The following is a 13,522-nucleotide window of genomic DNA, read 5'->3' as shown; positions in this document are numbered from 1 at the left end:
ACTTAACACATGGCATAAAAAAAAATATAAATAACAAGAATGACTAAAGCTGCTACCAAAACAAAAAAGAACTCTCAGCTACAACACTAAAGCAAGACAAGCAGCAACACTCAACCGACAAAGACAATATGGATATGGTTTTGATTGCAGGCAAAGACAGCCTTATCTTTTTCTATATACGAGCCTTGTATTTAAAGTTTAATTGAGATTTAAATCTGGATATGGTTTCACAACATGAAGCAACTTTATTTATTAACTTATTTGCAACACAATATCAAGCAAGTTATTACCAATTAATTAAGCTAGAATGATCAGTTGTTATTTTTGGTTCATTTGGGCATTCTCAATCTCAAGTCAGTGTTGTTTAGAGATCCAAAAATTGATTAATTTTTTTATTAACATGAGTGTTCAGTTAGTTTACAAATACCTCGACAAATTCCATGAGTTTTAAAATTAACTACAGTGTAAGCCTTTAGTAATTATTATATTAGTAATCATATGACTCGAACTTGAGACTATAGAGAAAACAAACTTCTTGATTTTAAGTTTTTACTACTAGGTCAATTGATCTTGGGAAGCCTTGATAATAGGTCAATAATAAATTAATCACTTGATCTTTGGATAATGGGACGAAGGATAAAATTAATCAATTGATCTTTGGAAGCCTTGATAATGGGACGAAGGATAAATTTAATCAATTGAAGATTTAGGTTGACAAATTAAAACTTTAACATAATTAGGTTTGTTAAACCGTATATTTAGGCGTTCCATGTGTGTCCAGCTAGTAATTCCTCGAGAGTGCATCTCAATCTTTCTAAACATTTTATTAAGGAAGGGAACAAATATTAACACTTCCCTGCATATGCAGTGTTCAACGGAATTAGCATCCCGTTTTGAGTGATTCTTTTTTCGTCCTATTTTTTTTATTCTTGTCTGATTAACTTAATGACTATTTAAATAGTGGATGCAGCAGACGCTGAAGCCAGTTACTGCCCGATATATATAGAATTTTCAAAATTAAAGAAAAAATTAGAAAAATATAATAATTATCTTATATTTAAAGGAGACTAGAAATCATGAAATATTCATTGTTCTGGGAGATAATCTAGGGATTAATTATACTTAAAGAAAGATAAACATCATTATTACTATGCATCTTTTCCGAGAAAATGTTACTTTAATTATATGTTTTCTTCTAATTTTATTTTGTTCATGCCATTAACTGTCTAATTCATTTTCTGAATTTATTCATAGGTTATATAATGTTGGTCGAGTTAGCTTTGACCCTGAAAGAAAAAGTCTCGCAAATTCATGACTTTATTATTTATTTATTTATTTCTTGACCTTTTTATTATTATCTTTTTTTAAGAAAAAAAAAGTTTAACAAAATATCAAGTTCGACCCACATCGATCCCTACTTTGAGAAGACTTGTGGACTTATACTAAGTTTAACAAAATACCAAGTCTCGCAACTAGGAGACTTATTGATCAATTCGTTAAAATGCAGGTATAAACAAAGCATGTCATTAACTTGACAAATCATCAATTTATTTTTTTAACATGTTTTATAGTTAAAAAAAATTATGCTAGAACTACATTAGTCCTTCAGATTAGGAGACACGTCGATCTAAATATTAAAACCCAAGCTTTGATCAAAATTTGATGCTAACTTGACAAACACTCATTGACTTGTTATGGAACTTATTTTAAGGTTAAAAATATTGTGCTAGGCCTCCATTGTCCCTTAAAACTAAGAGACATGTTATTCTAACTACTAAAACAAATTTAATCAAAACATTGGAAAATTGATGAAAATTCATCGACACAATTTTTATTCTTTGTTTGAAAATACACACACAAAAACAAAATAAAAAATTTAAATTTTAAGGCCAAACCATTACACCTAGAATAAACTTGTTATAACTCATCATCCTAACTCCAATGCAAGTTCATTATTCTAATGGTATTCCAGCTTAAAAATAAATCCTCGGTGATATCATACCCTCAAGGTTGTCACACAATGGTATGGACCTCAACTTTACAAATATTTCTCAACAATCATCCACAACAAGATAATAATAAATAAAAAATCATTAAAAATAACAAATGCAATTTCAATAACATTTAAAATTGTTTTAAAACTCATATGGGTTCAAAATCAACCTTCAAGAATGGCCGGGATTGACCAAAAAACTTCTAGAATGGTAGTGATGGTTTTGGACAATGTTGGGGCGTGGATTCACATGCTGCCACTACTACTAGTACATGAGACCATGCGTTGTTGCTGTTTGAGAGTGTCTCTTGGAAAATACAAAACAACTCTTTTTGCTCTTCACTTATGTACAAATGGTGAGCTACACTTCCATTTAAGGAGGGATATTGACATCATGAAAGATTTTGGCTTGTCTTTCTCTCTCTTTGTCTTTTTTTTTTTCCTATCAGTTTCTCTTTTTATGCTTGCTATTATTTTTTATTATTGTTGTTGACTTATCAATGGTGCTAGAGGAGAAAATGGTGGTTGTAATGAGTGTAAGGGCTAATTTTAGCCGAGAAATGGATGAGATAAAGGGTTTGGTCAATTGGAAAATAGAGAAAGAGGGGTTGTCGATGTGGATAGAGAAACAATGACTTAGGTATGAAGGAGAAAGAAACAACAACTATGGCTTTCATGACTATGGTGGTTATGCTGCTATCGGTGGTGCTAATCAATGTGGATGGTGAAAAGGGATAGAAGACACAAATCTGTTACAGTTTTATTTCTTTTTTATTTCTCTCATTCTTTCTTCTCTTTCTTTTTGATGAAAATGCAAAATATCATATCTTTCTCCCTTGTTTAGTCTTTTATACTTATCTGGTGCCTAAATGCACTTATTATTTTTATATTTTGATTTAGGATGCAAACAAAGGCGTTGAGGGCAAAACAAAGCTAATTAGGCGATTCTGAATAGTTTCTACACTACTTTGTAGTCTGGGCATAACTCTCTCATATGAGATCTAATTTAGATGATTAAACATTATATGAAACACTAAGAAAAATCTCTACAACTTTCATGTATTAAGTTTTGAGATATACTGATTGTATCGAGGTTAAAATTAGGCATAAAATCACTGCACCTGTACTACCAACGTTTGGAATATTCTTTGGCTTACAATCTAATACATAAACCTGACATAATTTATTTTCAAAAGATTCCAGATTTGGTACATGAAAACTAGTTGAAAACATCACTTTCCTTGTTATATTAAGACTTTACTTTATTATTTAATATTTTCATTAATTATTCAGGTTTGAACATCGTTATTTTAAGAGATTTTGTAGGCTTCTAAGAATAGATTTAATGTGTAAAAGCGAGAGGAGAGATATTAGATTTCAGATACACCTCTCTCTCCCATCTTTTTTTATTTTTGCCCCTACTTCGAGTTTTCATCATGGTCCTGTGTAGCTAAATATTTAAATGGTTAAAGGAAACATGAGCCTCCAAAGTACATTTGATACTCAATACATAAATTGAACAATGAAAACAAATTAGATCTCATAATTTTATAATTATGAGATCTAATTTGTTTTCATTGTTCAATTTATGTATTGAGTATCAAATGTTCTTTGGTTTCTATTTTCATGATTATCTCGTTTAATTACTAAAAGGTCTACTAGTTTATTATTCTTTGCAATCTACTGCTATGTTAGATATCAAATCTATAATTATATGATCCCTCTAGTTTATGAAGCAACTAAGATTTAATGATTTGTTGCATTAGAAACCATTAGATCTTAGGAAGAACACTTAACTAAATTAAATACAATTGTGTGTGCTTGTGTTGTTCACTTTATCAATCTCTCTAACTTATAAGGCTGTTATTAGATTAAAATTTAAGCGATTGGCTTGAGTTGTTTAGTAGTTAGAGTTAATTAAATTGCTTATTGTCTAATTAACTATGACTAAGGAGAGATAGGAAAATAGTTATAATATTGAATAATTAAAGTGTGAATTGATATATACTTGCATCAATGATCAGTTAGAAAATTCTAATGGTGGATGTTGACTTAAACCAAGGTTTGTTCTTTTGATTGATTTCGATACTTTAATTTGAGTTATTCTTTAGTTGTTTTTCTTAAAATTGTTTTTGTTATACTTAAACCTCCCCTCCCCCGGTACTCTTTGTTCATATAATATGAAACTATAATATATACTCTCTACGAGAACGAGCCTTGCTCACACCTCTACATGTATTCTTAAGAGTTTAGGTTTTTTATTTGGTTTGCCTACAACAGCACACCAAATTTTAGCGTCATTGTCAGGGATTGATTCTAATTGATTTTTGTGCTCTTGTGAACCATATTTCATTCTTGAATTTTCTTAAAAAAATAATATTATTTTTCAATAGTTATGATTTTCAGCAAGATTCTGATTTTGGTAGAGCTAGGCCTTGATTTTATAGTTTTTTCTTTTCAAGGAAAACAAAATTATGAGCAAGACTGGTTTCTTTTTAGGCCACTAGCCTCAACCCCTTAAAGTCAAATTCCATTGTTTTCTAGGATATTTAGACATTTTTGTGTTTTAGCGTATAATTTTCATTTATTTTCATTACTTTAAATTTTTCTTGATTTGTTTTTCATGGTTTATTAGAGTTTCCTTAATTGTTTATGATTGTAACTTGATCTTCTAATCAAGGTGATTTGTAGTGAGATTCAAAAATAAAAAGAAGCTTATGCAAGTTAAGGAGGGAAGCTTAGGAAAATCCTAAAGAAAATGATCTAGCTCTTAATTCCTTATTTACTAGCGATTCTTATCTAGAAGGGGAGGAAGTCATAGATGGAAATCAAACTTTTAAAGAGCTTGTCACCTATGATTTGAATGAGCAACCTTTATGTATTACTTTTGAATTGAAGTCTAGACCTACACATCTCTTGCCCACTTTTCATGTCTTTGCAAGTGAAGATCTTCACAGACATTTAGAGTTTCATATGGTATGCATTGTCGCATGTGGGCATGTGGCATGTGGCATGGCAGGGAGTCGGGATTAAGGAGTCACCACCTAATTGTTTGGTTTAGGGTCACTAGAAGACTCGGGTGTATTGGTCCAAGGGTAAGAGACTGATTGTAGTTAGGAAATGAATTAGCACCTGTAGAGCATCTTACCTGAGGTAAGCTATATTATGTAATCTAGATATGATTTAAAAGTTTTGATGAGATCATAATGAATGGTCTGTCTATGGCTCAGAATAAAGATTTACTACCATGAATAAATTTGGCCTTTCAAATTTATTATGGGCTCATATGCCTGATAAATTTTCATGGGAAATGTCTATATAGGTGCCCTACCAAGGTTCACCTATCCTGGAAGGAAAAAAGATTATCATTAATTCATATATTATGGCGAAAAATACTCACAGTTAAAATTGATGAATATCTAAAATAATCCTGAAAATTTTATAGCTAACTCCTAGTATTTAAATATCAGTCTACTTATAGGTCCAACAATTATACTAGGATGTCGACCATTAACTTTTATGAATTAAAATTTTAGAGTTATTGAAATATTGGGCAAAATGCTTAAGGAATTTTACAAACTTTGGGTAAATTCCAAAAGATGCAAAATAAAATCAACACATGTATTTTTCTAAAACCATGCTGAAAAAATTATCTTCTCTTTTATAAATAAAAATGCAATTTTATAAAGTTTAGGCTATATGCAACAAGAAAAAATTATTTTTTTAAATTTGTTTTAGGACCAAGATTGACAAAACCATATTTTTGTTCAAAATCAAAACATGTCGAATGACATATTTGTCAAGCACACCCTTAAAACAAAATTTCTTTTAACAAAATAGTGGCGAACAAAACAAAGCCTTAAGTATTTGGCTCGATTTTGATCCAACCAAATCGACTTGAAAATATTAGTTCAACCATGAACCAAACCAAAAATCAAGGTTTAACCCAAAACTAATATAGAATGGAGATTTAAACCGAAACAAAATCAAAACTAAAAAAACACAAAAAACATAATATTTTCAAACAAAAACAAAGGAAAATGAAGAACAATAAAGAACATTTAGACTCAAACCCAGCAACATAAACAACAAACCAGGCCAGATTTCAAGTAATAAAATGCAAGGTTTTGTTCGCAATCAAGAATAAATCAAGATTCAAGTATCTCAATACGAGATTTCACAGTTTTCCTGACGGATCGAATCCGTCGGTGTGAGATTTAAACTTTGTCTGTAAATTTTTTACCGACTAAATCACCGATGAAAAGTGTTTGTCAACATATCTTTCATTGGTAATCCCACATTTCATCGCTAAGTCTATCGGAAAAAAAACATTACCGCGTTTTACAGACGAAAAATACACGCAAAAAAGCAAAATTCCCGCTGGAAATATACCGAAATATATATTTTGTCGGTGATAGTGGCATATCTAGTAAATATTTTTAAATTCTAGAAACAATGCCAACAGAATTTATCCGTTAAGGCATCGGTGATTGGCATTTTTAGTAAATATTTCTCAACTCTCGGTAGCATGCCGATGCAGACATTCCGATGCAAACATCTGTAAATTTTATTAAACATCTTGTAAAAAAAAAGAGTTGCTGGTGTGTATTGTCACCAAACCATGAATTTGTCGATTTTGGTTGCTAACACCGGACTGTGAGCGTCGTGTGAACCGCTTAGATGTCACGTGCTCAATATATTACGGCCATATATCTCCCAGGAAGTATAGAAGTTTGAAATCCTTCCAAATCACAATATCGTTCCAGCCTTGGAGACCGTTATCTCTCGCATTTTGTTTTTGTCTTTTTTTGTGCTTCATACCAAAAATCATGCAACCTACTTCCATAACGACAAATTAGATTTTAAAACATAATTTGTTTTTTTTTAAATCATATTATTTTCGATGTTACTTAGTTACTGCGTGATTTTCCCACACCCTCCTCACAACATTGTCAAACGCGTTGTCCCAGTCGAATTTGTTCTGTGTATAAATAATTTATTTACAATAATAATAATAATTTATTAAAAATAAGCTGGAAATTAAAAATTAACACCAACCTCGAATTTGTCAAACCATGCATCGATATTATGTCCCCATTCAGGATGTCTAGAAACCTAATTCCATTTAAATAATATAATCTTCACCGGCGATTTAAACGCCAATGATATTAATCGGGCGACCTCAATGTTTGTGAACCTAAAAATAAATTAAATTAATAAAATATTGATTAGTTGTTCATAAATTATGTTATAATTAAAAAAAAAACCGAAACAAACTTACACTGAAAGGTTGTCCTTTTAATGTGCCTCGTACTCCACTATGAAGACACGTTGTGAAACCATGCTAGAAGAGGCAACATTGCGAGTCGGCATAAGTGCCTCTTCTTGATCAGTACCTAAGGACATGTGATCCTCACTGCTAGAAGAACTAGTTGTGATTGTATGTGAGTGACGAGCTGTTAATTTTGTTTTATGCATCTACACAATTTTATACGAATAATTACATAATTAAATTCAATTATTAAAAAACTTTTGATAGCACTTCCCCTATATCGAAGACTACCCAAAGTTTTCATGCTTGCAATTATTGACAATAGCCACAACCAATTGACCCCATTCAAAAATTTTATATATAAACTAACATCTATACAAATAACAATTAAAATTAATGGAAATAATTAAACACATATCATGCAATAATAGAGTAAAATTGAGATAAAATAATTAAATTTATTCTATATATATATATATATATATATATATATTCAATTACTAATTACAAGTTAAATTCAACAAAGTATTCAATTATTATGGCAATACAAACAATAAAATATCTTAAACAAATTATAAAAAAAAAACTATAGACTTTAGGAATGAAAAATGCTTACCTTAATAATGTGTTTATTTCAAGACTTGATCTACATTATAAAAATACACCAAAACAAAAAATACAAAAAAATAATAATAACTAAAACAAAGAAAATATATATATATATATATATATATATATAAATCATTAAGCATATTAAATGGAAGTACATACCTTTTAATTTGTTGAAGATATAATTAGAGATTACAAGCAAAAAACAAGATATTTGAAGCAAATGAGAGGAGGAAAAATATAACGAGAGCTGTGAAACAAAATAGAGGAAAAATAAACTAAAGGGGTGGTCGTCGGGATTTATAGCTCAATTTTACCGACAAAATTCCCGACGGAAAATTTAAATAATATTATTTGTAATTATTCCGTCGTTGAATTTTTAAAAATCCATCGTCAAATTTTAAATTTTGCACTAATTTTTTTTAATTACCCTCTATACTTTTTGCATTTCGTCAACAAGTCCGTCGACAAGTGCATGTAGTCAAAGAAGCATTAATTACACACCCTTTGAAATTCACTCAGTCCATTAGTGATTCTGACGGTAATTGTGAACTATGCTGAAAAATTTCGACGACCTCTTTCTGTCAGTATAGACATCAATGATAGTTGCTTTTCTAGTATATGCAATTCTCTGTGAAATTTTGACGGACTATATTCGTTGGTACAGACGTTGGTGATAGTTGCTTTTCTAGTAAATGGAACTCTTTGTGAAATGTCAACGAACTGTATCCGTCGGTATAGAAGTCGGTGATAGTTGCTTTTCCAGTAAATATTTTTGCAACTATTTATGAAATGCTGATGGACTATATCCGCTGGTATAGATGTCGGTGATCGTGGACTGTGCATGAAAGATTATGTTTATATTACCTATTTATCTTCTTACAAACACTTAAATTACAAACTACCTTTCACACAAAACAATAACAATAGTTAACACTTATAAAATAAATATTTGATGTTACAAAATATCATCCATAATATATATTACATTATAAAAAAATGTTTTACACTTTTCTTGATTCTGATAGTTAGTTAGAATTTTCTTCTTCTTCGTCGTCAATTGAATAGTCATCAGCTCTATTGCAATCTTCAATATGGATATCATCATCATCTTCTTCTTCATTGACATTTGCTTGTCCGCTAGAGCTCAAAACAAAATTCAACTCCTCTACTTCAACATCAACAAGACTATCATCGAAAACATGAAAATTTGAATTTTCTTCCAAGTCAATCGAAGGAGTAACTCAATATGGTTCAACTGATTAGTACTTAAAAGTGCATATTTATTAAGGTTTTATATCATTATTTTGCACTTAAAGTATCAATAACTCCTTAACTAAAGCATGTTTTATAATAACAAGTCTAATACTATAAAATACCTTAATATATGGTAAATGTTCATCTTAAATGCAGGCCTATCACATAAATCAAAGGATTGATTGATGAGTTCAAGTATGGAAAATGAAAGGACAAAGAGAGGGCCAAACTTAGAAAAGAGATGTTGGTGCAATCCAAACTGGAGCACTATTTGGTAATTGGGTCATATCTCAAGTTCTAGATGTCAAAATAATCTCAAATTTTTACACAAATTCAGTAAGACATAGGCCTAAAACTTTCATGTGGACACCAAGATCTAAGAAGGCCGTTTGCAAGTCCAAATGATAGCAACAACGGAGAAGTCCAAATCTGTCCTACAACCCGAACACTATTCAGTGTTTGGCCTATATCTAGAGTTCTAGAAGTCCAAATGACCTCCATTTTATTTTTCTAGAAAGATGAGACAATTTACTACAACTTTTACATTTTCAAGTGGTCCCAGTTGATGCGAACCTCGTGATCACGTGGTCACTCAACTCACAATCAAGATTGAGATCTGATCCCGAAAAGCCGAAATAGGTCTGATAGGAGTGTGACACAATGGAAACCTGCCCCAAGGCACCAACACTATTGGAATGAGTAGAATGATGCCATAAAGGCAGTTAATCTTCGATAAGTCAGATTCAGTTCGTTCAAGAATTGAAGAATGCAAGAATCACTCTCACACTTAAAACTAGAAAAATTCAGAATAATATTCATCAAAGATGCCGAAATTTTGGCCTACATGAGTTAAATAGTTCTTGAAAAGTTAACCCTAATGGACCCCATATGTGGACTTATATGAGGTCCGCTCAAAACTGGCCCAAAACCCTAAACTAGAAAGCCCATAACCTGATCCAAACAAGCCTTGGACCTTAGCTCAAAAAAAAGTTTTAATTAAGCCCAAACATTAAAGAAAATAATAAAAATAACTAATCTATCATTAAATACCACCAACCCTTCTTTCGTTGTGTAGCTAGGATGAATAAGGAATCCTTATAAGAAAAGGATTCTGAAACATTAATGAATCACTGCCACACTTTTAGATTATATTGCAGCTCATTAAAGATCCTTGTGGAACTAGGAAATTCCCAAAACAAGCTGCCACATCCTTGTAGGAAACTAATCCTAACCAAACAGGAAGTCCACAAGTCAAATGGAAGTAAATAACAAAATCCGTACAGCCTCCGTTGACCAGTATTGCGGTTCCTTCTCGAACTCCAATTGACCTGAATTTTTAACCCAAGGTAGTAAAACATGTTTGGAGAGTCCACATAAAATATTAGCCCGATCCAACGGTCAGATTGAGAATTATGACTGTTGCCGTAAACCTGGACTGTTGCGCTTTTTACGCCAAAATCCGAATCTAACCTTACTTGGGTCGTATCACAGGGCTGAACCGTATCATTCCTTCCCTCTTCAAAAAGATTCACCCTCGAATCTTGAATAGTTTTAATGGTGACTTCAGTAGCCTCTTGTTTAAGCCTTTGGAATCCCTTTATTGCAAACACCTTTCTCCAACAACACTGTACAAAAGTAGTGACTAACAAGAATTTCAAATAAGCACGCCGTACTAACCACTTGCATACATACTTTTGAATGATAACCACAACGAATCTCCTTCATCTTTCATCCTTTTGGCATTGTACCTCTTTTTCCCATGAAGCTTGAAGATCATAGAATAATCTTCTACACTTATCAGCTTCTCGTTCTAAAATCCCCAAACCATGGCTTAGTATTTCGCATCGTTGATCTACAATCCTCCTCTGTTCCCCCTCCCTTAGTGAATACATGACACATATAAGGGAAAAAAAAACAAGAAGATGACAAAAAGAATAAAGTTTATAATAGGAAGAACACTGATTTAGATTCGAGATTACGAATCTGACTTTTGTTTGGACCAGAACTTATCGGAAAAAAAACAAACAAATGCGAAAAGTGATGAAAATGACTCAAACAACAACCAAATATCAAAATATGATGATAGTATAATGGAAGGAACAAAATAAACAGAAACAAAACAAGTTTTGAAAGATAACACCAAACAGACCCGTTATGACAAACAAGACCTAGTTCAGGAACCTAAAGAAACTCATATCCAAATGACCTTGAATTTAATATGTAGTATTAAAATACTTTGAAATCACTAAAAATCAATTTATAGGCCATTCTCTTATTTCTAGGTACCCAAACTCCTTGTATGATCAGTTTGCGGTAGAATTAAACCTCCAATTAAAACCTCCAGAAGCCGGTATCAAAATATGCCCAAATTTAATATATTGTGCGAACTCATCCCCAATACACATGATATGAAGTTTCAATTGATTCTAAGGTGGTTTGCTTATGGTTCACTAATAGTAGTGTTTATGCGGCAGAATTGAACCTCAAATTAAAACCTCAAGAAAACAATATCAAAATCAGCCCAAATTTTACATATGATGCATTATCACCCCTAATAGACTGAATAGGAAGTTTAAATTGATTCTGAGGTGGTTTTGTTATGGTTCACTAAAATAGGGTTTATACGGCAGAATTGAATCTCGAATTAAAACCTCAAGGAAAAGACATCAAAATAAACCCAAATTTAAAATATGATGCGATCTCACTCCGAATACACTGAATATAAAGTTGCAATTGATTCTGAGGTGGTTTGCTTAAAGTTCACCAAGAGTTGTGTTTCTACGGCATAAATTTAATGATCCTTCAAATTTCAACTAATCCCTCTCTCTCTCTCTTTTATTTTTTATTTTTAATATACTGAAATGATTAGAGACAGTAACAAGATGAAATATAACCCTTTTTTTTCCGCTTAGATGATACAGACACGAAGAACAAGAAGATGGACGCAAACACTGAAAAACTTAAAGGAACGCTAAAAAAAAAAATCGAAAATCACAAAAGGATATGACCTTGTTTCGGAACCTAGCTCTAATACCAACTGATGTGAACCTCGTGATCACGTGGTCACGCAACCCACAATCAAGATTGAGATCTAATCCCAGAAAGCCGAAATGGGTCTGATAGGAGTGTGACACAATGGAAACCTGCCCCAAGACACCAACACTATTGGAATGAGTAGAATGACGCCACAAAGGCAGTTAATCTTCGATAAGTCAGATTCAGTTCGTTCAAGAACTGAAGAATGCAAGAATCACTCTCACATGTGAAAACTGGAAAAATTCAAAATAATATTCATCAAAGATGCTGAAATTTTGGCCTATATGAGTTTAAATATTTCTTGAAAAGTTAACCCTAATGGACCCCTTATGTGGACTTATATCAGGTCCACTCAAAACTGGCCCAAAAACCCTAAACTAGAAAGCCCATAACCTGATCCAAACAAGCCTTGGACCTAGCTAAAAAAAAAGTTTTAATTAAGCCCAAACATTAAAGAAAATAATAAAAATAACTAACCTATCATTAAATACCACCAACCCTTCTTTCGTTGTGTAGCTAGGATGAATAAGGAATCCTTATAAGAAAAAGATTTTGAAACATTAATGAATCACTACCACACTTTTAGATTATATTGCAGCTCATTAAAGATCCTTGTGGAACTAGGAAATTCCCAAAACAAGCTGCCACATCCTTGTAGGAAAAAAATCCTAACCAAATAGGAAGTCCACAAGTCAAATGGAAGTAAATAACAAAATCTGTACAGCCTCCGTTGACCAGTATTGCGGTTCCTTCCTGAAATCTGATTGACCTGAATTTTTAACCCAAGGTAGTAAAACATGTTTGGAGAGTCCACATAAAATATTAGCCCGATCCAACAGTCAGATTGAGAATTATGATTGTTGCCGTAAACCTGGACTGTTGCGCTTTTTACACCAAAATCCGAATCTAACCTTACTTGGGTCGTATCACAGGGCTGAACCATATCACCAGTTCTGATGCTAGCAATTTAGTTTTATTCAAACAAGAAGATAAGGATTTTCACCAAGTCAAGAGTTGGCCACCCACTCAACAATTAGTCATCAAATCAATAATTCTGAATTTGGCCTGGAAAAGGAGGCATTTGCCATGCATTTAGGGCTTGGTTGTTCAGATCAAGATCATGCTCTTTATTTTGCTCTTTATATTTTTTTTGTAATTTTTAAGTTTTGCTTTCTTTAATATCTTGTTTATGCTTTTCATTTCCTTTCCTTTACTTAGTTAACTTGTATTTTCTTTATGTTCTTGTTCTGTTTATTTATGTTTCTCTTCTTCATTATGTTGAGCTAAGTTAATTATGTCAAGGTGAAAAGGTTACACTAATGGTGTAAGAATAAGTATGGTGTAAACTCAACATG

Source organism: Populus alba, chromosome 4 (assembly GCF_005239225.2).
Source record: "Populus alba chromosome 4, ASM523922v2, whole genome shotgun sequence".
Taxonomy (NCBI): Eukaryota; Viridiplantae; Streptophyta; class Magnoliopsida; order Malpighiales; family Salicaceae; genus Populus; species Populus alba.
This window is presented reverse-complemented; position numbering follows the sequence as displayed.